Here is a 27,529-nt window from a genome sequence, read left to right on the forward strand (position 1 = left end):
TATGTCCTATTTTTAGCAAAGTCATGCTAAAATTCACGGAAAATTTCAGCATGACCTTTGCTGAAAAATAGGACATATGGAGTACCCGAATTTGCCGGAACGGAAGTTAATCAACATTCCGGCAAACTCAAGGGCCGGAACGGAAGTTAATCAAGTTGACAAAATTCCCAAGTAGTACAGCAGCAGCATCACAAGTAGTACCAATGAACATATAGTCCAGCAAGTTGAAAAAGCTGAAGTTCTCAGCATGAAGAATCACACAACACAGCACCTACATTATGATGATACATTTGGAGATTGCACATACAGTTTTCACATAAGCGTAATTGTTCTGGAGATTGCACATATAGTTTTGACAGCACAGCACCTATGACAGCACATACAGTTTTTCACATTTGTAGATTGCACATATAGTTTTCACATAGAGCAATGTTCTTTTCATTTCACCTTCCATTTTTTTTGCAATTCAACTCACTTCCTTTTCTTATAGTTACTGCTCCCAAATGAAATGACACTTTGACATGGCTGCAATTTTCAGTGTCTACTTATCTCCAATTTTTCTGTGTCTGCTTAGGAGAAATAGGTTTCAAACTTCAGCTTGTTTTGTATAAGGAGACTAAAAAACTATCTAAGGAGTTCTTCAAGTTCAAGTTACAGCCTGCATGACATTTTCCTACACAATGCTTGTTGTAAATAATTACTTAAAGTAAACACTTTTTTATCTCAGCTTACTTGCTACCCTGTCTATTTCTTCTATGCTATCCTTATACTCTGCTTAAGGACAGATGCTACTTGTCTTGGCTATATACAACAAATTGACCTGGTTGTGTTCTATGCTATTATGCTACTTGTCTTCTACGCTATCCTTATACTCTGCAAATTGACCTGGTTGGAATTCATACAGCAATAGTAACAGTTAACTAAACTTCTTTTGCATGCATTTATCACTCCAGAAAACTTTCAGTAACAAGTGAGAAGCTCTGCATTTTCTTAGTGAACTTTTGAGTGCATTTATCACTTGTTGGAGTATGCTACAGCTTCTGCAAATCACGAACTCCTTTAGTTTACATCTCAGTTTTAGCAAATACGAGGGGGAAGGAGGGGAAGGGGGGAGAGGTGAGGAATCACCTGTGGGATAACGGCAGGCTGCCGTAGGAGGACGCCGGTGTCAAGGAGGCAGCGGGCGGCGGTGCGTCGAGGAGGCGGCGCGTCGAGGAGGAGGAGGAGGCGCGTCGAGGAGGTGGCGCGTCAAGGAGGAGGAGGCGCGTCGAGGAGGTGGCGCGTCGAGGAGGCGGCGCGTCGAGGAGGAGGTGGTGGAGGCGGGGCAGCGGAGGGTTCGGCCCGTGGGGCACGCCGCGGCGGCGGGCCGTCAGTGGTGGCGGCGGCTAGGAACCCTAGCTGTCGCGCTCGGGTGGGAGGTTGACGCAGGCGGGACCGCGGGGGGAGGGGGACGGCGAGGGCGCGGGCGCGGGCGGAGGGGGGACGGTGCTCGGGTCGGGGACGGCGAGGGAGGCGGCGAGGGAGGCGGCGCTCGGCTCGAGGACGGCGAAGGAGGCGAGGGGGATGGCAAACACGGGGGGGGGGGGCAGCGGGAGAGATTAGAGAGATTGGGGATTTAGTGTGGGGGGAAACTTTCTAATGGCGCACCAGCTCTCGGTGCGCCATAAGTACTACTATTCTAATGGCGCACCAGCTCTCGGTGCGCCATTAGAATTTTGTTCTAATCTAGCCCACTAGCCCTATCTACCACCTAACCCTATCTACAACAGAACCCACCCACTAGCCCGACTGGTCAGCATGCAACACACACACCAGGAGGTCCTGGGTTCGATTCCCAGGCTCCCCAATATTTTTTATGCATTTTAATTGCTGTTTTTTATATTTATTTGTGTTTAAATATGTTCAAACTTGTTTAAATCATAACAGTAATATTTTTTATAAAAACAGTAATAATTTTTTAAAAAATATGTTCAAATTTGTTACTTGAAAATATCATCGGCGGCGGCGGTGGAGCGGGGGAGGGTGCGGGGATCGAGATCGAGATGGAGGGGGAATCGAGATCGAGATGGAGGGGGATCGAGATCAAGTGTCCTCATGAATTCAAAAAGTGCCCATGAAATTTAAAAATATTCATGATATCAAAAAGTGCCCATGAAATACAATCGAGAAATGAAGACTGCGATTTAAATACAATCGATCTTAGCTAGCTATCTGTTCACAATCTTCTTGCCCTTCTTTTTCGCAAATGGAGTTCTTCTGTGGAACGGACGTCCTTTAGGTAGGGTGGTCCTGCTTCTTCTTGTGGTGTGTGCTGCTACTTCATCGTCGTCGTCATGTTCGATCTTCGGGTCGCCGTACTTGTCGAAGTCTTGCTCATTGGCTACTCCATCCATTCCGATGATCTTCCTTTTGCCTCTCCTCACGACAACACGACTGGGCTTTGACGGGTCGGTAATGAAGAAGCATTGGTCCACTTGGGAAGCCAGTACCCATGGCTCATTTTTCGCGGTGACGTTTGCGCCCGCGGTCTTGGATTTGGCTTCGGGTATAACCATGGTGGTGAAATATCGGTCTTCTTTTAGGACGCTCTTGGCCCATCTGACACGGAACATCGGCACCTTCTCTCCAGCGTAGCTCAGCTCCCAGATCTCCTCGATCCTTCCGTAGTATCTGTCCTTGTCCTTACCGGTGTAGGATTCCATCGTTACCCCGGAGTTCTGATAACCATCGCTCTTCATGTCCTTGTCCTCGGTGTAGAATGTGTAGCCGTTGATATCGTACGCCTCATAGGTCATCAGGTTGTGCTCGGCGCCCTGTGACAAGGCGAATATGAGTTGTTCTTCCGCGGAAGAATCTTCATGTAAAGGGTACGACAGAAGCTTCTGCTTGAACCAACACGTGAAACATGAGTTGTGCTCTTTGAGTATATCTCCGTCCGTCCTCTGTTGGCCTCGGTCATTGTACGTCTTCTCAATAAAGGTTTTGTGCTCTACCACCCAAGGATCGACCACGTCTATGTGTTGTAGCGCGACTAGGTTTGCTCTTTCAAAGTCGGCGAGTCGACCCACGAAGTCGACATGCATTTCGCGGCGACCCTCACGGTGACCCGATCTAGCGAACCTGTCGAGGTGCCTGTTGACGGGCAGACCAACGGGGTTCTCAATGCCTAGATAATTCGTGCAGTAGGAGATGCACTCTTCGGTCAGAAAGCCCATGGCTATACTTCCCTCTGGACGTGACATGTTGCGAACGTATCCTTTGATGACACCATTCATCCTTTCAAACAGCATCATGCTGTGCAGGAACATCGTCCCGAGTTGGATGATATCCTCCACGATATGGACCAGCAGATGCACCATAACGTCGAAGAATGCGGGCGGGAAGTACATCTCAAGCTCGCATAGTATCACCATGATCTCTTCCTGTAGTCTTCTGAGTTGCCTCACGCCAATCGACTTCTGAGAGATGACGTCGAAAAAGTTGCATAGGCCAAATAGCATTTCACGGACGTGCGCGTCCATGATCCCACGGATTGCAATTGGAAGTATCTGCGTCATTAGCACGTGACAGTCGTGAGACTTCATCCCGCTGAACTTCTGCTTCACTGGGTCTAGGTATCTGCTTATCTTCCCCGCGTAACCGTAAGGAAGTTTTACTCCTAGGAGGCAGGTGAAAAACTGCTCGATCTCCTCCTGACTTAGAGTGAAGCACACGGGAGGGTAGTCATTTTCGGTCTTCTTGGCCTTTTTGCCTTTGCGACGACTTTCTGTGTCCTGCTTCGCCTCATCATCATCATCATCATCATCATCATCATCATCATCATCATCATCATCATCATGATCATTAGCGTGAAGCTCCTGCCTGACGCCCATTGATTTCAAGTCTGCCCTTGCTTTCGGCCCATCTTTGGTCCTCTCTGGCATGTTGAGCAGGGTACCAAGCAGACTCTCGCACACGTTCTTCGTGATATGCATGACATCAAGGCTGTGAGGGACACGGTGGATCTTCCAATACGGCAAGTCCCAGAAAACAGACCTCGTTTTCCATACCTTCAGCAGCGGCTCTAGCGCCTTTCGCTTCTTTCCCGGCTTTGGCGCCTTTTGCTTCTTTCCCAGCAGTGGGCAGTCTTTCCAATTTTTCAACAGCTCGTCTATTTCCTCGCCGCTCCTCGTACACGGGCGTTTTCGGGGTTCGGTTTCACCATCGAATAGATCCTTGCGTTTCCTCCACGGGTCATCGTTGCGAAGCCACCTTCGATGTCCCATGAACATGGTGTTCGAAGACCCGGGATCTCTATCTAGCTGGCGATACGTTGTGTCATCCATGCACCTTACGCATCCAGAAAATCCGTGGACTACCTACCCCGCGAGATATCCATAACCGAGATAGTCGTGCACCATCGTGAGCAGTGCGGCTCTCATAGGGAAATATTCTGGGTCTTTGAATTCAACGCTTGCCACTGGCTCGCATCCTTAGGGTGACTCAGCATCTTGTCTTTTTTATTTATCTCCGGATCATTTCCGTCATCTTCCCGCTTCTTCTCCTCCCTATCCGCGTGCCAACGCAGGAGCTTTGCTACCTTAGGGTCCGCGAAATACCGCTGCAGACGAGGAGTGATCGGAAAGTACCACACCAATTTTCGAGGAGCTTTCTTCCTCTTCTTGTATCGAGTGACGCCGCACACCAGACATATGGTAGACTCCGCGTGCTCGTCCCGATAAATGATACAATTGTTCATGCACACATGGTATTTCACGTGCGGTAAATCCAGAGGACACACGATTTTCTTCGCCTCCTCGAAACTGGTCGGGCACTTGTTCCCCTTGGGAAGACGTTCGTGCCAGAATGACATGTTCTCGTCGAAGCATGCGTCGGTCATTTTGTGTTTTACCTTCATCTCCAGAGCCATGAGCGTTACTTTCAGGCGGGTATCCTCGGGCCTGCATCCTTCATACAATGGAGTAACCGCGTCTATCTCTAGTTGATCCAGCTTGGCTTTCTCTCGGGCGGCAGCTCTTGCATTATCCATGTGCTTGAGAAGCAGCTGTTGAATATGAGGGTCCTGCACCCAGCCTCCATTGTCGTCTGCTCCGACATCTTCATCTTCATGATCATGCCCTTCGTCTTGATCTTCCCCATCATCATTTACGACATCTTCTACATGATGACTGTGTACAACATCACCGTCGTGATCATGTCCTGGAGATTCTTCGCCTTCTCGCCCGCCCTCGCCGCGGTGGTACTTGTCTTGTTGCCCTTCCTCATTTCTTGCCCGGCCCCCATGGACGCCTTCATAGTCATCTTCATCACCTTGCCACCGATAGCCATCCATGAAACCATGCAAGAGCAAGTGGTCCCACACCTGCCCGGAATCCGGATCCGCAATAAGGCTCTTCAGCTTGCATCTTCGACACGGACATCTTATCTCTGTCTCATTCTTTTGAAGCATCTCGGCCTTCGTGAAGCTCAAAAACCTATTCATGATGCCTTCAGTCATCGTGCGGACCATGGTCGCCTGCGGGGTAGAGCAAAACGATATTTTAGAACCAAGAAAAAATTTGGCATGACCTTCCCTAAAAATAGGACCAAAAAGAATGCATAGTGCCAAAATTCTCGCCGAAACGGAAATGAATCAAAACATTCCGGCAAAATATTGGCAACTATCGCATTTCAAATACCGGTACCTTCAAACACAATCGTATATGCAACACCACAAACACATGCAACACCACAAACATACATAGATCTAGCTAGGCCACAAAAAGTGCATGTGCACGTTGTTGGAGCGAGCTAGGGAGAAAAAAGTAGATCTACATCATGAAGATAGCTTTCCCGTTACTTACCTATCAAAAAAGTTAATTTCACCACATAATTTTGATGAATTTATGGTGGAAATGAGGTGAGGAGGAGGAGGCAGCCGAGACAAGCTTGGAGGAGGAGGTGGAGAGAATGAAGTGGGGAAAGTGAGTGGGTAGGTGGGCTGTCCAAAATATCTTGTTGGTCCTAGGTTACTAATGGTGCACCACCACATAATGCGCCATTAGTAACCCTGGTTAGTAATGGCGCACCTGCAGGTGGTGCGCCATTAGTACTTTTTGCAGAAAAGTAAAAAAACATATGTATACTAATGGCGCACGGTATCACAGTGCGCCATTAGTAGTTTAAACTACTAATGGCACACTGTGATACGGTGCGCCATTAGTAGGTTTGCAAAAAAGTAAAAAAAATATACTAATGGCGCACTGTCTTGGCCGTGCGCCATTACTAGTTCTAACTAGTAATGGCGCACTTTGTCTTCATGCGCCATTAGTTTATATGGAAAAAAGGGGAAAAAAATCAATAGTAGTGGCGCACCGTGAGGCTCGTGCGCCATTAGTGTCTGCCACACTAATGGCGTACCTAAAGCCAGTGCGCCATTAGTATATAGTAGTGGCGCACTGTCTACCTGGTGCGCCATTAGAATCAGTCCTATCTATAGCCCTTTTTGTCGTGGATTTGTCACGGCAGATGTCCTTGTGAAAGGACTTAGTCGTGGAGCCATCGCTACGGGTTAACTTGAAGGGATTAAATCGGACACAAAGACACAAGGGTTTATACTAGTTCGGCCCCTTCGATGAAGGTAAAAGCCTACGTCTAGTTGTGATGGAATTGATGTGGTCTCGATGACTAGGGAGCAAACAAGCTTTGCCTAGGCCTCGAGTTGTTGTTGTCTGTCCTTGAACCGCCGCCGGGTCGTCCCCTTATATACACGGGTGACGCCCGTCGGTCCATAGAGTCCCAACCGGTTCATACTCGTATCCTGGTTGGTATCTCTCTATTCCTAACTTACAATACAAGTTTACATATCAAGCCTGTTTACGGCTACAGTTTCTAAACCGACTACAGGCCTTGGGCCTTCATCTGCTTGATCACCTTTATACTACTAATGAAGTTAACCCAGCCCAGGTAGGCCGGTTCACGCCCAGTGGTAATATCCCCAACATTAGGCCCCAGATTGATTTGAACTGGTTCATGTCAATCCTTCATAAAAATCTTTTTCTTCAACATCTTCTGGTAATTGGTAAACCGCCATGTCGTCATCATCTCTGTTTGCTGTAAACCGGCATGATGTCATCACGAACTTTAACATTTATGACGCCTTCTTTTATTAATAGATCTGCAATGCCCAAAGCAGTAGCTCCACTTCCGAAATTTTTGGCTCCTGGATTCGCGCGCCTGACACACGTCCCCTGCCTTATAAATAGGACCGAAGGGTCATTTCCTTTTCTCCCCTTCGTCTCTTTCTCTTCTTCTTCCTCGTGTTGCCCGCCTCGGAGCTCCTCCGCCGTCGTTGACCTCTGCACCGTCTTGGGCCGCTGCATCAACCTGAACGCACCAGAGCACCGCGGTAGCCTTCCGCGTCTTTCTCGATTCTGGTAAGTCTTCTGTTCTTCTTAACATAGATCTGTTCTAGGGTTCGTGTTCTTGCCGTGTTCATAACTTGTTCATGCTCGTACCCAGACTCCTGGATAGATCAGTGAAACCCTGCTCTGACTAGCAGTAGCTTTTTAGCATCCGCTTGTAGTTTCACACTCAAGTTTATAAATCTCATCCACATACCTGCCCATTGATTTACTTCCGTTCCGCTTTACTCTTTTGAATATTTTCTGTTTTTCTGAACTTGCTTCAGATCCATTGCTGCAATAAGACTTTGTAAAACCTGTTTCTGCATACTTAGCCATCCGCAATTGCCTTCAATGTTTAGATTAGGCGGTTTAACTTAATATAGAAAAAAGTTAGTAAACCGGTATACACCATTAGTCCCCTTGTTGAACCGCCAAAATTCTTTATCCATATGATGCCACCTCATAGAAATCCGGTTTAAATATACTGCCTCCAGTTTAGCATTTGTTCATACCAGCACCTTCTTTTATCCAACATATTCTTGAACCGGAATCACCTATTTCTTGTAGATCTCACCATGGCCAAACAAGTATATGAGTGCAACTGGGTTCCTTCTCGCGTCACAGAAACTCAGCTGGATGATTTAGTCTTGATCGGCGCTTTAGACAGCAAAGATACTATCCACTGGAGGGTTCCTGGTGATGAATGTCCTCCCACACCTCAAGAGGGAGAGGTTGTGATCTTTGCAGATCATTTAGCCCGGGGCTTCAAGCCGCCCGGTTCTAAATTTTACCGGGATGTACTAGCCAATTTTCAGCTCCGCCCGCAAGATACTGGCCCCAATTCTGTTACCAACCTATGTCACTTCCAAGTGCTCTGTGAGGTATACCTTCAAGAGGAGCCTTCAGTTGAATTGTTTAGAGACTGCTTCCACTTAAACCGCCGCACAAAATTCACTGATGGCCCCAATACCGAATTGGGCAGTATGGCAATTCAGAAAAGAAAAGAGATCACTTATCCCCATGTCAGACTACACAGTCACCCCAAGGAGTGGAATGCCACATGGTTCTACTGCAAAGATACCTCCCCTGACGATGAAAATCCTTTGCCTGGCTTTCGTTCGGAGCGGCTCAGCAATACACACCCCTTCCCACAAAGGTTAAGTGCCAAGGAGAGGAGCAAATACGCTCCGCAACTGTCCAAGCTTCGCGCCTTCATGGCTAACGGTTTAACAGGAGTAGATCTCGCACGCTGTTGGATATCATGGAGCATACTGCCTCTCAGCCGACGCTCCGGTTTAATGTGCAAGTATACTGGTAGCGTCGATGACCCGCTCCGACACACCAAAATCCAGCTCTCAGAAGATGAAGTCACAGATGCTGTGAAGAAAATGTTGAACGAACCGGAACACCTTTGCGCTCAAACCGGCCTGCTCCCTTTCTGTGCTACCAACAAACCGCCAGCTGTAAGATTTTGATTGTACTTTTTACTAAACATGTTATTGCTATCTCTGTCTGACATCAATTGCTGCTTAACCAGGGTGATAATCCGTTTTGGAGCAAGAAGCTTCCGCAAGACAAACCAGAGAAAGCAGAACGGTCAACCCGGCCAAAGACCAAGGTTATCAAGAAGCCGGCTCACAAAAGGAAAACCACCGCTTCATCTGATCCGGCTGTTGATGATGATGTGGGTAACACGGACCTTGAGGTAAAACTTGATTCACTAGGCTTACTTTTTACACGCCTTATTGATGATGATACTTGTCAGGATGACGCTGAAGCCAGTAATGCTGATGCCGCTGAGGTAACTATTCTCTCTTCCGATTCAGATCCTTTGCCTTCGCCAAAATTTCGCCAGGAAAACCGGAAAGTTAAATTTTCTCATCCTCTTGCTTACTTGGATCCCAAATTTCTTATGAAGACTCAGCAACATGAAGCTCGCCGCACAACCCGGCACAGCGGCCAGGTAGTTACCTCCGCCGGTTTACCAAATAGTCCGGTTCGAAAATGCCGCTCAGAGGTCTCCGACCTTTCTATTAATTTTTATCCTAAAGCGGGTTTCATCCGTCAACCTCTTAATCCGTCCGACTCCGATTATCAGGTTACTTCTCATTCATCCTCTGGTGAATCATCGGCTACTCAGCTGCCACCACTGAAAACGGTTCTTGGGTAAGCTAAGCTGAACATATGCTTCTGGTATACTGTGTTATAACTTATGCTGTTCCTTGACTCCTTGTTTCTCTTTCAGGGCTAAACCCAAACCGAGCAAGAAAGCCCGTCTGGATAAAGCGGCCGAGGAAGATGTCGCCCCTGAACAAGACAAAGCACCAGATGTTGAAGCGTTCGTTTATGAGGATATTCCCAATGATCCTCCTTTGCAAGATGATGCTATTCCTGAGAAAAGGCCTATCAATACTTTAGTCCCTGTTGACCAGCCTGCCAGCTCCGTCCGGAATGAAAGATCCCGCAGTCCTTCAAAACCTGCCGATAAACCGACAGCACCAATGCAAACCGGCGAGTCCAAGGATGATGACGTTGTAATTACCGGCGTAGGCCGCTTTGAACCAGGGAATCCTGTCGCTTTAACTAAGCATACTATGAAAGAAGATTCTTCTGCCATGAACAAAGGCAAATGGGATGTTAACCTGGAAACATATGCTGCTCTGAGTGCCCAGGATCTTCATTCTAGTTACTTGAACCGGCTATATACTAGTCATGACTGTGAAGCTGGTCTGGTAAAGATGATGAGGGATAAATTTGAGGTAACTTCCTTGTGCTACTTCTTTCTTTAATTACTGCCACTGTATTAATCCTCCTAGCCCCCAAGGGCCGGTTTGTAATCTTCTTCAAACCGGGACTTGAATATAATCCTCAATACTTTGAAATCCATCAATGTAGCCCACAAGGGCCAGTTCAACTTAGTATAGTTAAACCGGGACTCGAATAAAGATTCTAACATCAGAACATAACTGAACAAATAGCCATTAGCCCCCAAGTGCCAAGTTGAATACCTGTATTGAGCTTGGGACTTTGCGATTTAGTAATAGATGAAAATTGAAGGTGCATTAGCCCCCAAGTATCAAGCGTATAACTTGTTATGTGGTTGGTACTTCAAATTCTTGTACCGTTTGTTTAAAGCCAGGTACTGTCTTTATGCAGGCTGAAGTGAGGATCAAAGAGGACCGGATTACTGATCTGCAGGAAACTTTGAAGACCCAACAAGCTAAAACCGACAAGGCAAGGGAAGAATTAACCAGCGCTTTGAGCATCACAGAACAGCTGAAGGAGGGCTTCAAGAAGGAGCGGGCTGATTGGGCCACTGAGAAGGCCGCTTTAATAAAAAGAGCTGAAAACACTGAAGTTGCCCTTAAACCGGTGGTAGATGAGCTGACCGCCGTAAAGCGGCAAGTACATTCCATGACCGCTGCTATCTTTGGTAAGCTCCTTTTGGTTTCTTTGAAAACTCTGGTCTGCTTATAATAGATCTGGTTTGTGGTCGTTCCTATTTTGTTGCAGGTACACGCATTGGTCACTTAGGGTCAGATGTTCGGAAGAAGCTGAAGGCTGCCTACACCTTAATTGAACAGCTGTATACCGGAGCGCAGCGGATCATCACCACTGCATCTCATAACAATCCGGCACCCACTTTAATCCAAGATACTCTGAAGAGGTTGTCAATGCTTCCTGCCCGGATTGAAGAACTGAAGAAATCTGCTGCTCGAGCCGGAGCAATTAATGCCTTGATCCGGGCAAAAGCATGGGTGCCGGATTTCGATCCTGTTGAAGCAGCTCAAGGCTATCCCAGTTTAAAGGAAGATGGCTCAGAGTTCAATGAGGATGACCTGAGGGCGATAAACCGTGCAGTGCGCCCTCAGGCTTGTCAATTGGCTGAAGAGGCAGACTTGTCACATTATCAAGCTTAGTATAATGATCAGAACAAATGTGTGGCTGCACCAACTCTTGAAGCGGAGAATCTGATTCCTCCAAACCGTAAGCATACTTACGCTCCTGATATTGAACCGTCTTCTCTGATCCATGAAGAGGCTGTCTTTCAAGCTTTAATGGGAATCGACTGGACCACTGTTGATTTCCAGCCAATGGATAGAGATGAGGAAGCTGAAGCAGCGCGGGACGATGAGCAGGCTTGAACCGGAAGCCGGTTTAAATAGCTACTTTATTATGATCCGCCAGAAGAACAATGATCTTATTTGGGCACCGCGTTGCCTTGTAATAGAATAGCCAATACTTCCGCTTTAAATATGCCTTCGTGCATAAGTACTGATGCTTTTGCTTGAAATCCTCAATTTATATTTCTTGCAATCAGAAAATCTTGAACTGCGGTGGCGGTTATACCACCAGCCGGTTTATGACCTTGATATATATATCATCAATGTATTTAAGACATATAACCAAATAGGCGATACAAAATACCTGCCATCGCTGGGCATGAAGTTGGCTTAGCCAGGCTTGAAGCGGAGGTTTTATAAACCATTACCGTCAAAGGGGAGAAAAAACCTCCCATGTAAACCGTGCTGGGTCATTATGAGCCCCCCTATTACTCCATGATGTTAACAGGAAAGGTAAACCGAGCATATTTCTCCAGATTAAAAATGAACCGAATCCGTCAGTTGAACCGGTAAAAAAGTGTTGTTTGGTTTAAAGGAAAACACAACAAAAATTAAGGAATAGTCATAAAAGAAATATGGAAGCAAAGGCAATGATAACAACCGTTTGCAAAAAACATGCTTTACTGAGCTGATCAGATGGTGTTACCATGGTCGGACAGGACCAAGCCCCCAATAGGAGTGACAATGGTTCAAGTCAGCCAGGTCCCCAAATGAAACCGTGGCATATATGCCGATCAAAAGGCGTGGCAATGGTTCGGGTTCGACCAAGCCCCCAAGTGATTTTGTGGCCTTAGGCCGATCAAGAGGCGTGACTGGTTCAGAATTGACCATGTCCCCAAGTGATCTGGTGGCTTTCGCCTATCAAAAGGTGTCGCATTGGTTCGGACACGACCAAGGCCCCAAGTGATATCACAAAGCTTTTTTGAAAAGCAAATTTCAAGGGGTAAACCGGAGGCCGCTTTAAAACAGAACCACTCCATGTAACCACACATGATATGAAAGGACAGAGACCCCGCTTTAGCTGAGGCTCCGGTTTTATTATATCAAAGATAATATATACACTGTCATAATATGTACATAGATAGAGCCAATGGCTCAGGTGTAGTAAGGCCGAAGATGAGCTATGTTCCACGGCCTGTTGGTCTCCTCCTCTGATGTGCGTGAGTCTATATGCTCTCGAATATCAATCAGATAGTACGACCCGTTGTGCAGATTCTTGCTGACCACGAAAGGTCCCTCCCAAGGTGGGGATAACTTGTGCATATCCGTCTGGTCTTGGATGAGCCAAAGCACCAAATCTCCTTCTTGAAAAACTCTGGTTCTGACCCGGCGACTGTGGTAGCGACGAAGATCTTGTTGATAAATCGCCGAGCGGGCAGCCGCTATGGCGCGCTCCTCATCTAATAGGTCCAAAGCATCTTGCTGTGTTGTCTCATTATCTGCTTCAACATAAGCCGCCACACGAGGCGAATCGTGCCGGATATCACTAGGGAGAACCGCCTCCGCTCCGTAGACCATGAAAAATGGCGTGTATCCTGTAGATCGGTTGGGCGTAGTATTGATACTCCATAGCACAGATGGTAGCTCTTCAACCCAACATCCCGGTGTTCTTTGCAATGGAACCATAAGCCGGGGTTTGATGCCTCGCAAGATCTCTTGATTAGCCCGTTCTGCCTGCCCATTGGACTGGGGGTGAGCCACTGATGATACGTCAAGTCGGATGTGCTCACGTTCACAGAATTCCTTCATAGCACCCTTGGATAAATTGGTACCATTGTCAGTAATGATACTGTGTGGAAAGCCAAACCGGAAGATCACCTTTTTAATGAACTGCACTGCTGTAGCTGCATCACACTTGCTGACAGGCTCCGCTTCAACCCACTTGGTAAACTTGTCAACTGCCACCAAAAGGTGGGTTTTCTTATCCTTGGATCTTTTAAAAGGTCCGACCATATCCAGCCCCCATGTTGCAAACGGCCAAGTAATTGGAATCATCCTCAATTCTTGAGCCGGTACATGAGCACGCCTTGAAAATTTCTGACAGCCATCACACCGTTTAACCAAGTCCTCCGCATCAGCATGAGCTGTCAACCAGTAGAACCCGTGACGAAACGCCTTTGCCACCAGAGACTTTGAACCGGCGTGGTGACCACAATCCACTTCATGGATTTCACGTAAGATTTCACAGCCTTCCTCAGGAGAAACGCAGCGTTGAAACGCCCCTGATACACTGCAATGATGCAATTCGCCATTGACAATAGTCATAGATTTGGATCGCTGGACTATCTGCCTGGCTAGAGTCTCATCCTCTGGTAACTCTCCCCGGTTCATGTACGCAAGATAAGGAACTGTCCAATCTGGTATGACATGCAGGGCTGCCACCAATTGAGCTTCCGGATCAGGAATAGCCAAATTCGCTTCACCCGGGAGCTTGACTGACGGGTTGTGCAACACATCAAGAAAGACATTAGGCGGGACCGGTTTACGCTGAGAGCCCAACCGGCTTAAAGCGTCCGCCGCTTCATTCTTTCGACGGTCCATGTGATCCACCTGATAACCCTTGAAGTGACCCGCAATATTATCCACCTCACGACGATATGCAGCCATAAGTGGGTCTTTAGAATCCCAAGTGCCAGACACTTGTTGAGCCACGAGGTCCGAGTCACCGAAGCACTTAACCCGACTTAGGTTCATCTCCTTAGCCATCCGGAGACCATGGAGCAAAGCTTCATACTCAGCTGCATTATTAGTACAAGGGAACATTAAGCGGAGAACATAACAAAACTTATAACCTCGTGGGGAAGTTAACACGACTCCAGCCCCCGAGCCCTCCAATTGCCTGGATCCGTCAAAATGGATAGTCCAATATGTGTGATCCGGCTTCTCCTCTGGTGCTTGCAACTCAGTCCAATCATTGATGAAATCCACAAGTGCTTGAGACTTCAGCGCCGTCCGAGGTACGTATTTCAATCCGTGCGGCCCAAGTTCTATAGCCCACTTGGCAATCCGGCCAGTCGCCTCCCGGTTCTGTATGATATCACCCAAGGGAGCTGAACTGACCACTGTGATGGGGTGCCCTTGGAAATACTGCTTCAACTTCCGGCTTGCCATAAAAACTCCATATACCAGCTTCTGCCAATGCGGATACCTTTGCTTGGATTCAATGAGCACCTCGCTGATATAATAAACTGGCCGCTGAACCGGATACTCCTTGCCTGCCTCCTTGCGCTCTACCACAATAGCCACACTAACTGCACGAGCATTGGCCGCTACATATAGTAGTAACGGCTCCTTGTCGACCGGAGCTGCAAGAACGGGCGGATTGGCTAATTGCCGCTTCAAGTCCTCCAACGCTTCATCAGCAGCCGGACTCCAGATGAATTGATCTGTCTTTCTCAGCATCTGGTATAAAGGGATGGCCTTCTCTCCGAGGCGGCTGATAAACCGGCTCAGCGCGGCAATCCGACCTGCCAAACGTTGAACATCGTTGATACACTTCGGTTTAGCCAGGGAGGTGATAGCCGTAATCTTCTCCGGATTAGCCTCAATTCCTCTGTTGGACACAAGAAAACCCAGTAACTTGCCTGCCGGAACACCAAAAACACATTTGGCCGGGTTAAGCATCATCTTGTAAACCCGCAAGTTGTCAAAGGTTTCCCGCAAATCATCAACCAGCGTCTCCTTCTGCCTTGACTTGACTACAATATCATCCACATAGGCGTGCACATTACGGCCGATCTGTTTATGCAGGCAGTTCTGTACACACCGTTGATAAGTGTCTTGAGCGCTCTTGAGCCCAAAAGGCATAGATACATAGCAGAAGGCTCGAAAGGGAGTAATAAACACCGTCTTCTCCTGGTCCTTAACCGCCATTTTTGATCTGATGATACCCAGAGTATGCATCCAAAAAACTCAAACGCTCACAACCCGCCGTGGCATCAATAATCTGGTCAATGCAGGGGAGGGCAAAAGGATCCGCTGGACAAGCCTTGTTAAGATCCGTGTAATCCACACACATACGCCAAGTGCTGTTTTTCTTAAGAACCAGCACCGGATTAGCAAGCCACTCTGGATGGAACACTTCAATGATAAAGCCAGCCGCTAAGAGCCTGGCCACTTCCTCTCCAATGGCTTTGCGCCTTTCTTCGTTAAACCGGCGGAGAAACTGCTTTACCGGTTTATACTTGGGATCAACATTAAGAGTGTGCTCAGCGAGTTCTCTCAGTACACCTGGCATGTCAGAAGGCTTCCATGCAAAAATGTCCCGATTCTCACGGATGAACTCGATGAGCGCGCTTTCCTATTTAGGGTCCAAGTTGGCACTGACAGTGAACTGCTTGGACGAATCGCCGGGCACGAAGTCAACAAGCTTGGTCTCAGCCGCCGATTTGAACTTCAGATCTGAATCATGCTCTGTAGTGGGCTTCTTCAAAGGGGTCATGTCCGCCGGATCAACATTGTCCCTATAATATTTCAACTCCTCCGTGGCACAAACCGACTCTGCATAGGCCGCATCACCTTCCTCACATTCCAAAGCAATCTTGCGGCTCCCATGAACCGTTATTGTCCCCTTGTGGCCCGGCATCTTGAGCTGCAAATAGATATAACAAGGCCGTGCCATGAATTTGGCATAAGCCGGCCGCCCAAACAAGGCGTGATACGGGCTCTGGATTTTCACCACTTCAAAGGTTAGTGTCTCGGATCGGGAATCATGCTCGTCCCCAAAAGCCACCTCCAGGGCTATCTTACCAACAGGATATGCTGATTTGCCAGGCACCACACCATGGAATACCGTATTAGACGGTCTGAGATCTTTGTCTGTTAGCCCCATGCGGCGGAATGTCTCATAGTACAGGATGTTAATACTGCTCCCTCCATCCATGAGCACCTTGGTGAATTTATAACCTCCCACCTGAGGGTCTACCACTAATGCCAACTGGCCCGGATTGTCAACCCGGGGTGGGTGGTCCTCCCTGCTCCGCACGATAGGCTGCTTCGACCAGCGTAAGTAACGTGGTACGACCGGTTCAACAGAGTTCACCGCTCGCTTGTGGAGTTTTCGGTCGCGCTTATCGAAGCTAGTTGTGAAAACGTGATACTGCCCATTTTTCAACTGTTTTGGCTGGCTCTGATAACCCGACAGCTGCTGCTGCTGCTGTTGGTTGTAACCCCCTTGACCGCTCTGATTATTCTGGTTGTTGTGACCGCCCTGATTGAAACCTGAACCGGAAACTCCATCGTGACCCGGCCCATGGAAACCGGATCCTGAGCCACCACCTGACTCACGGTCATACCGGAAGGCATTAGAGTTCTTAAATTCCTGCATAATGTAACAATCCTTCCAAAGGTGGTTAGCCGGCGCCTCCTTCGTCCCGTGCTTTGGACAAGGCTGATTCAACAAATAGTTTAAGCGATCTGGGTTAGGATTTGGAGCCCCATTACGATTCGCCGCTTTACCTCTGCGCCGTTAACCCTTGTCCTGCGCATTAGTGTTAGCCACAAAGTCCATGTTGCCATCTGCCTTACGCTTGCCTCCGTTTCCATGGCCCGCCGGTTTGTACTGATGCCCCTTGGAGTTGCTATTCTTCTTTCCCTTCCCTGCTTCATCATCATCAGTCTCGGGATCCTTGGTACTATCAGAATCAGCATACTTCACCAAAGCGGCCATGAGAGTTCCCATGTCATTACAGAACCGCTTCATACGCCCCAATTTCAACTTTAAAGGCATAAACCAGCAGTTGCCCTCCAGGGTTAAGATCGCAGAGTCAGCATTGATCCTGTCAGACGAGTGCAAGACTTCCAAAACACGGCGTACCCAATGGGTTGTTGACTCTCGGTCCTCCTGAACACAAGCCGCCAGGTCTACTATGGACTTGGGCTGCTTACACGTATCTTTGAAATTCTGGATAAACCGGGCCCGCAACTGGGCCCATGAACTAATAGAATTAGGCGGCAGGCTCGTCAACCAAGTACGAGCCGTGCCTTCAAGCATCATGGTGAAGTACTTTGCACACGCGGTCTCATCCACATCCAGCATCTTCATGTCCATCTCATAACTCTCTACCCACGCTTCTGGAGATAAATCAGCGGTGTAATTCGGCACCTTGCGCGGACCCTTGAAATCTTTGGGCAGGCGTACATTGCGTAAAGCGGGGACTAAACAGGGTACTCCCAAAGTAGATGCGACCCCTGGCCCGGTAGAGGTGGTAGGACGAACCGGTGTAAGCTGACCCGCCTTGTTCTGTGCTGCTAACTCGGCCTCCCTTCGTGCCCGGGCCCGGTCCACTACATCCTGAGCATCGTGAACACCACCTGCCGGGTTATTGCCACGGGCCGCTTCACGGCCTCGCGCATTGCTCGATATAGCCGGTTCATCCAGGCACCTGCTATAGCTCCGGCTTGGACGAGGTGTGGAGTGAATCCGATCGCGGCTGTATGAATATGCCTCCTGTTGAATCAAAGCGGTCCGGAGAAGTTCCTTAACCCGACGCGTCTCTATTGCTTGCGGAGAGTCTCCTTCGACCGGGATAGCTTCTAATCGCGCAGCAGCCACAACAACATTGTCCATAGGATTAGAATAATGACCCGGAGGTGTCTGAACCGGCGGAGGAATCACAATATTCTGTCGAGGAGGTTCCATCAGGCGGGGTTGGACCGTCGCTCCTAGCCCTGGTGCCTCGACCCGGTTTACCTCCAGGTGCCCCGGCGGATTACTGGTTCCAGCTCCCGGAGTGTTAAAGAGATTTCGAGGGTCGAACCCTAACGACAGGCGTGATCTGTGATTCCGCTTCAAGACCTCCTTTGATGCGTTCTGGTCGAGCATGAGCTTATAGGCCTGGGCGTCCAAAGCGGCCCGCTCTGCAGCCATCCTGTCCTTCTCTGCTGCCAGGTCGGCTTTGGCCTGTACGATCTGCTCTCTCACCTTTGCAATCTCTGCATCATGGGCCTCCTGATCCGCCGGATTGGCCTCTGCCATAAGTGCAGCTAGTGCGTCAAACAGGTCAGACAGAACTTGAACCGGTGGGCGCACAAGGCCTCCTGCCCCTGCTACCGCTGCCGCTGCTGATCCAGAGAGCATTGCTGCTGCGGTCGAAGAGTGATTCGCTGCCTGCGTGCCGGCCATGAATATTCCAACCCGGTTGATCTGATCTGGGGGGTCCGGAATACTGTCGCCAGAACAGCCCCTAATCTGGTCGTCTTGCAACTGGTACTATGATTCGGTCTCTCTGGTTGAAGACTCGTCACCGGAATAGACGACGGTCTCGCTACCGTATTCCGACTCGTCCTCATGCTCTCCTCCGTGGATGACTCCCACGAAGGCACGCTTCACGGCCGGTTTAACCTGGGTAGATCTCGCACGCTGAGCCATCTCGACGAGGTCGGTGCAGATGTCCGGCTCAGGCCCAGGCTCACCAATCTTGCCGATAAAAACGTGTATGCCACCAAAGGGGACCCGGTACCCGTACTCGATCAAATCGGCTTCGGGACCCCATCCTGCATCGTCGATGTAGATCTTGCCACGATGACTCTTGGTCATCCGGCCCACAGCATAGCCTTCGAGTCCTTTGAGCTTGCCCTCCAAGATCATCAAACCGTCGTGCGATAGCCCCACGGTGGGCGCCAACTGTCGTGGATTTGTCACGGCAGATGTCCTTGTGAAAGGACTTAGTCGTGGAGCCATCGCTACGGGTTAACTTGAAGGGGTTAAAGCGGACACAAAGACACAAGGGTTTATACTAGTTCGGCCCCTTCGATGAAGGTAAAAGCCTACGTCTAGTTGTGATGGAATTGATGTGGTTTCGATGGCTAGGGAGCAAACAAGCTTCGCCTAGGCTCGAGTTGTTGTTGTCTGTCCTTGAACCGCCGGGTCGTCCCCTTATATACACGGGTGACGCCCGTCGGTCCACAGAGTCCCACACCGGTTCATACTCGTATCCCGGTTGGTCTCTCTCTATTCCTAACTTACAATGCAAGTTTACATATCAAGCCGGTTTACGGCTACAGTTTCTAAACCGACTACAGGCCTTGGGCCTTCATCTACTTGATCACCTTTATACTACTAATGAAGTTAACCCGGCCCAGGTAGGCCGGTTCACGCCCAGTGGTAATATTCCCAACACTTTTCCTAGTAGTGTGATGACTATCTTGATGAACTTGGTATTACTCATGAGTTATCTGCTCCTTATACTCCTCAGCAGAATGGCATCGTGTAGCGCAAGAACAGAACTCTTGTTGAGATGGCTCGCACTATGCTTGATGAATACAATACACCTCGTCGTTTCTGGATTGAGGCTATCGATACTGTGTGCCACATCATCAACGGAGTATATCTTCACAAATTCTTCAAGAAGACTGCTTATGAACTCCTCACTGACAAGAAACCCAATGTGAGTTACTTCAAAGTCTTCGGTGCTAAATTTTTGATTAGAGATCCTCATCACAATTCTAAATTTGCACCGAAAGCACATGAGAGTTTTATGCTTGGTTACGGAAAGGACTCGCACACCTACAAAGTCTTCAACAACGTTCTTCACAAGGTTGTTGAAACTGTAGATGTGCGGTTCGATGAAACTAATGGCTCGCAAAGAGAGCACCTACCTTCTGTGTTAGATGAACCAGCACCTGAGGAATCTACCAAGCTCAAGGCTACTGAGGATGTTATTCCTATCGAAGAATCTGCTGAAGAATTCATTCCAGAACGTGAAGAACATCAAGCTGGCACACATGAAGAAAATGGTGCGGAGGAAAATGCTCCTGAAGAAAATGCGGATCAAATTCCTCGAAGACAACCCGCTCATCCTCGCATTGCAAACGAAGTGCAAATCGAGAAGATCATCGATGACATTGAAGCACCAGGTCCTCTCACACGCTCAAAAGCTTCACATTTGTCTAACTTTTGTGGGCACTTTGCTTTTGTCTATATCACAGAGCCCACTAAGGTAGATGAATCATTTCTGGAGCCTGAGTGGATTCAAGCTATGCAAGAAGAATTACATCAGTTCGAGCTCAACAACGTCTGGGAACTGGTCAAACGTCCAGATCCTCGCAAGCACAACATCATTGGCACAAAGTGGATCTACCGCAACAAGCAAGATGAAAATGGCCTTGTGGTGAGGAATAAGGCACGCTTGTAGCTCAAGGCTACACACAGGTTGAAGGAATTGACTTCGATGAAACTTTTGCACCTGTTGCTAGACTTGAGGCTATTCACATATTACTTGCCTATGCTAACCATCATGATATTATCTTACAACAAATGGATGTGAAAAGTGAATTCCTCAATGGTAAGCTTGAGGAAGAAATATATGTTGCTCAACCCCCAGGTTTTGAAGATCCAAAGCATCCTGGCAAAGTCTTCAGACCCAATAAGGCCTTGTATGGCCTCAAGCAGGCCCCTCGGGCGTGGTATGATACTTTTAAGGAATTCCTCATGAAGAAAGGCTTCAAACCCGGTTCACTCGACCCAACTCTTTTCACTAAATCTTATGATGGTGAATTGTTTGTGTGCCAAATTTATGTTGATGATATCATTTTTGGCTGTACTGACCAACAATACAGTGATGAATTTGCCTATATGATGAGTGAAGAATATCAAATGTCTATGATGGGAGAACTGAAATTCTTTTTAGGTCTTCAAATTCGTCAACAGCGCAATGGCATATTCATATCTCAGGAGAAATACCTCAAGGATGTATTGAGGAAATTCAGCATGCAAGATTGCAAAGGGGTCAAAATTCCAATGCCCACAAATGGCCATCTATGCACTGATGAAAATGGTAAAGACTTCGATCAAAAGGTATACCGCTCCATGATTGGCTCTTTATTGTACCTATGTGCATCTAGGCCGGATATTATGCTTAGTGTTTGCATGTGTGCCTGATTTCAAGCTACACCGAAGGAATCACACCATAAGGTTGTGAAGCATATTCTTCGATATCTAGCTCACACACCAACACTTGGATTATGGTATCCCAAGGGCTCTTCATTTGATCTCATTGGATATTCAGACTCTGACTATGCTGGCGATCATGTGGACCGCAAGTCAATGTGCCAGGCACATGCCATTTCCTCAGACGATCTTTGGTCTGTTGGTCCTCGAAGAAACAGAACTGTGTATCACTCTCCACTGCAGAAGCTGAGTACATTGCTGCTGGATCATGCTGTGTTCAATTACTACGGATGAAGCAAACACTCAAGGACTATGGCATCAATGTGAAGAATGTGCCTCTCTACTGTGACAACGAGGACGCTATCAAGATTGCTCATAACCCAGTTCAGCACTCGAAGACCAAGCACATCCAGATTCGTCATCATTTTCTTCGTGATCATGTGTTGAAGGGTGATATCTCCATCGACCATGTAAGCACTGAAGACCAGCTGGCCGATATCTTCACTAAGCCCTTGGATGAGAAGAGATTTAGCAAGTTGCGGTGTGAGCTAAATATCCTAGAATCTTCGAATGTTCTCTGAAATGGACACACATCCTAACACTTATGCTGACTTGATGACTTAGATGCGCAACACACAAAGTAACGTTTTTCTTCAATCAATGAAGACTAACCCTCTAAGCGTGAAGAAATTAATGAAGAAATTGACTCTCATAGCCCTACGACAATTGTACGCGGTGTCTGAAATCAGCTTTCTTGTACAGTGGGTTACGCCACCAACCAAAGTTGAAAATCTTCAATTTGAGTTTTTCTTCGTTTTTTAAATTCCTCAGTTTTTCAAGTTCTTCAACTTTGCACTGTCTTTACTCTTTCCGTGGTTGTTCTTCATTTGAATATATATATATATATATATATATATAGGGTGGGTCTATTATGATAACACCCCTTAAGACCCTTATTCTGATAACACCAGCCTTATTCTGCACACCACCAACAGATCGCGTCGCCGCCCCTGCCCTGCCGGCCTTCTACCGCGGCAGCGGCCTGGGAGCGCCGCCGCCCCTCCCTTGCCGGCCTTCTACCGCGGCAGCGGCCTGGGCGCGCTGCCGCCCCTCCCCTCCCGGCCTTCTTCCGCGACGGCGGCCTGGGAGCGTTGCCGCCCCTCCCCTCCCCGCTTTCTCCCATTGGCGGCGGCCTGGGAGCGCCGCCGCCCCTTCCCTCCCGGCCTTCTTCCATGGTGGCGGCCGGCAGCGATGCCGCCCCTCCCCTCCCGGCCTTCTTCCGCGGCGGCGGCCAGGCAGTGACGCCGCCCGTCGCCTCTCGGCCTTCTTCCGCGGCAGGCACCAAGCAACACCAGCCTATCGGCCTTCTTCCACGACAGGAGCTCGGTAGCGCTGCCAATGAACTCCTCCGGGCCTGCAATTACCTGTACTTCGTCAAATGTGGATTGGTGCTGCCTGGACATCAAACCAATTCGAGCAAGGAGGAGTGTGCGAAAGGTTGCTTCATCCACGGTAGGTTCTTGGAATAAGTCTGCATCGATCTTCAGAGCAAATCCTCCTTCCCTGTTCACCTTGAGCAACGTCCAGACCACCCGTGAACTTCTCAAGGGAAAGTGGACTGCATGGGTGAACGTGAAAGTTGTGCAGACGGACGAGAAGGGAACTTCCTCCTGTAAATGCAAGAAATCACTGCAACACGAGGTAAAGCAGTACACTTCCTCAACCATCTCAATGTAGTTATCCTAGACAAAACAAAGCAGTACAAGCAGTACAACGCGCCTACAAAACCTGTGCAGTGCGGTTGCTTCAGTTTGTTGTGGGGGAAAATGCAGTGCACTTACTCGGTTATGAAGTACGCTTGTATAGGTTCATTACGGGTAACGATGCAGTGCGGTTGCTTCGGTTCACCTTGCGGGGTGATGCAGTCAGCATGCAATGCTTCGGCAGTACCATTTTGAACACATTGCAGTTCGCATGATTTAGTTCATTTAACCTGACAATGCAGCTCGATCATTTTGTGTGCAGGAGATGACGTTCAGCAGATACAAAATGCCGTGCATAATTGACAGCACCGAGAACAACAACTTTCAGAAGAGTGGATCTTCTTATGAAAGAGATACTGGCTGGGTTACCCCTAAGATTCCTCGAGGATTCTTCATGACGACAAACAGGGTGCAGTACTCTCCGGAAGAAGATTTTTTCCAGGAAGAAGATGTAGTTGAAGATGACGATGATGTCACATTCGTCTGGGAAGGCACTCACCAACGCGATGATGAAGACGATGACGATGAAGATGAGCCGATAACAGTTCTCAACCCAGAGTATAAGCTAGAGTTCACTACATTTGGACAACATGTTCGAATAGACAATGATGACGCAGTTGAACACGATGTGGCAGCAGATGATGATTATGTCTATGATGATGTGCCACTGCTCCAAAATTTTCAAACCAATCCATCGAGACATCGTCACAACACTGGATTACCACCATGTCCACCTGCCGCACCCCAAAATAGAGCTTAGCATCCACCTGCTGCACCGAAAAACAGAGCTCCAAGAAGACCTGCTGCATCAACTTCGACGCTGCGACCACCAATGGTGCCTCGGTCAAAAGTAAACAGCGGGTACAAATCCTCCTCACTGTTGCCGCCGCGAGATCCTCAACTACATAGATCTTCTATAACCTCACCATGTCCAATACAACCCGGTGAGATGCAAACACCATCGGGCGAACGACTCTACACACATGTAAGTTTATGTTCTGGAAAAAAATAGTTGTAGTCCATTCAGATAACATTGCAGTGCACACTAATATTTCTTATGAGGTTTGGCTAGGAACATTGCAATGCTTTATTAAACTCGTATGCACTCCCAATATTTAAAAAACAGAATAGAACAAATTATCTCATAGAGCATTTTAATTAATGCAGGATAAAAACATGCCGCTGAACCTCGTACCTGCTGCTGGAATGAAGTTCACCACGTACGACAAGGCATGGGACTTTTACAACAATTATACAAGATGTGCAGGGTTTGGCATAGGCAAGAGGGCAAAACACAGGACAAATGCCTACATTGTCTGCTCAAGGGAAGGGACGCACAAGCAGACTGTGTTAGATTATCACCGGGTACGTCAGAAGACATCAAAAAGGATTGGCTGCAATGCAAGGATTAGAGTCAAAAAAAGGAAGGATGGAAAATTTGTGATAGAAATGGTTCAACTCAACCACAATCACAAGATGCTGGAAAACCCCGTGATGCTTTTGCACATGCGATCGCATAAAAAAGACGATCCTTTGATAGACCAGTTAGTGAAAGTCATGCAACTGGACAACCACACACATGCTCAGATGATGTCGACGCTGTCGCGTATGTCCGGTGGTTTGCAGTACATGGGACATACTAGCCGCGACTGGGTAAACAAGTAAGCACGTAACAGAGCATATCTCTTGAGCATTCTGTCGGTAGTTATTCCCTGTTTGATGAGATAAGTTTGCATTGTCTCTGAAAATGCAGGAAACAGAAGTTTGCCAGAGAAGAGTCTGAAGATGATGTCAAGAAACTTCTGGATTTCTTCGAGAAAATGCAGAAGATAAACCCAGAGTTCTTCTATGATTATGACGTTGATGCAGATAACCATGTAAGAAACATCTTCTGGGCGAACGCAAGTTGCAAAGGATCGTATGAAGATTTTGGAGACTGCGTCATTTGACACGACGTATAAAACTAACAAAGTCCACATGCCGCTGGGAGTGTTTGTGGGTGTGAACCATCATCTACAGAGCACCATATTTGCTGTTGCACTCGTGCGAGATGAAACAATACCATCATTTGAGTGGGTTTTCAAAACCTTTCTGAGGTGTATGAACAACAAGCCGCCAATCTGCATGCTCACAGGTACAAAAATAAAAAACACCTACATACTTATGTTTTGTTTGGTGCACTTATATTTCTTCCATCTATCTTGCACACACGCAAACAACTTAATAAAAAAACAATGTTTGTGTCTTCTCAGACCAGTGTTCTTCGATGAAGACAACATTAAAAACTATCCTCCCACAAACTCTGCATAAGCTGTGTCGGTGGTATATCATGAAGAAGTACAAAGACCACCTCGCCTTGTTGTATAAGGCGCACGAGAAGCTCAAGGACGAACTCAATGCAGTGCTGAACCACCCACTAATGCCGTCAAATTTGAACGAGCATGGAAGAACCTCATTCAGAGGTACAACTTGCAAGACAACAAAGTGATGAATTCGCTGTGGGATGATAGGCACGAGTTGATCTCGGCTTACTACAAGGAAATTTTCTATGCTCGGATGACTTCCACACAGAGAAGCGAGAGCATGAACCGCATACTGAAGAAAATTTTTCTCAGGGAGAAGCATGATCTCCATCTATTTGCTCAGTAGGTGGATAAGTGCATTCAGACCAGGAAGGCCGTCGAGCACGCAGAGACAGTAGCAAATGAGGTAAACAAAATGTCAATCAAAAAGTACTAAAAATATGACTACAAAAACAAACAATTTTTTCATTTCTCTGGTTTGTAACAGTGCATTTGTGATCATGCAGTCAGAGGTAAAAACAACAACAAAGTTTGGGTTCGAAGTTCAGCTATCAAAAGTGTATATGATACGTCCATTTTGCATCATGCTTTTATATCAATACTTATTGCATTATGGGCTGTTATTACACATTATATCTCAATACTTATGGCTATTCTCTCTTATTTTACAAGGTTTACCATGAAGAGGGGGAATGCCGGCAGCTGGAATTCTGGCTGGAAAAGGAGAAAACATTGGAAACCTATTCTGCACAACTCCAAAAGACCTGAGACTCCACGAAACAACTTTTTAGATTTAATAAGAACTTTTGGGCAAAAGAAATAGGCCAGGGGGCCCACACCCTATCAAGGAGACAGGGGGCGCGCCCCCCTGTAGGGCGCGCCCCCTATCTCCTGGGTCCCCTGGTGGGCTTCTGGTGTCCATCTTTTGCTATATGAAGGGTTTTCACTTGGAAAAAATCGTGGGCAAGCTTACGGGACGAAACTCCGCTGCCATGAGGCGGAACCTTGGCGGAATCAATCTAGGGCTCTGGCGGAGCTGTTCTGCCGGGGACACTTCCCTCCGGGAGGGGGAAATCATCACCAACGTCATCACCAAGGATCCTCTCATCGGGAGGGGGTCAATCTCCATCGGCATCTTCACTAGCACCATCTCATCTCAAAACCCTAGTTCATCTCTTGTATCCAATCTTGTATCAAAACCACAAATTGGTACCTGTGGGTTGCTAGTAGTGTTGATTACTCCTTGTAGTTGATGCTATTTTGTTTACTTGGTGGAAGATCATATGTTCAGATCCTTTATGCATATTATTACCCATCTCATTATGAACATGAATATGCTTTGTGAGTAGTTATGTTTGTTCCTGAGGACATGGGTGAAGTCTTGCTATTAGTAGTCATGTGAATTTGCTATTCGTTCGATATTTTGATGAGATGTATGTTGTCTCTCCTCTAGTGGTGTTATGTGAACGTCGACTACATGACACTTCACCATTATTTGGGCCTAGAGGAAGGCATAGGGAAGTAATAAGTAGATGATGGGTTGCTAGAGTGACAGAAGCTTAAACCCTAGTTTATGCGTTTCTTCGTTAGGGGTTGATATGGACCCATATGTTCTGTGGTTAGGTTTACCTTAATACTCCTTTTTGTAGTTGCGGATGCTTGCAATAGGGGTTAATCATAAGTGGGATGCTTGTCCATGTTAGGGCAGTACCCAAGTGCCGGTCCACCCACATATCAAATTATCAAAGTACCGAACGCAAATCTTACGAACGTGATGAAAACTAGCTTGACGATAATTCCCAATGTGTCCTGGGGAGCTCCTTATTCATTATTAGAATTTGTCCAGGCTTATCCTTTGCTACATAAAGGATTGGGCCACCTTGCTGCACTTTATTTACTTTATTTACTTTTTGCTCATTACTATTTATCTTATCACAAAACTATCTATCACCTACTATTTCAGTGCTTGCAGAGAAAACCTTGCCGAAAACCGCTTATCATTTCCTTCTGCTCCTCGTTGGGTTCGACACTCTTACTTATCGAAAGGACTACGATAGATCCCCTA

Source organism: Triticum aestivum, chromosome 6B, assembly GCF_018294505.1.
Source record: "Triticum aestivum cultivar Chinese Spring chromosome 6B, IWGSC CS RefSeq v2.1, whole genome shotgun sequence".
Classification (NCBI taxonomy): Eukaryota; Viridiplantae; Streptophyta; class Magnoliopsida; order Poales; family Poaceae; genus Triticum; species Triticum aestivum.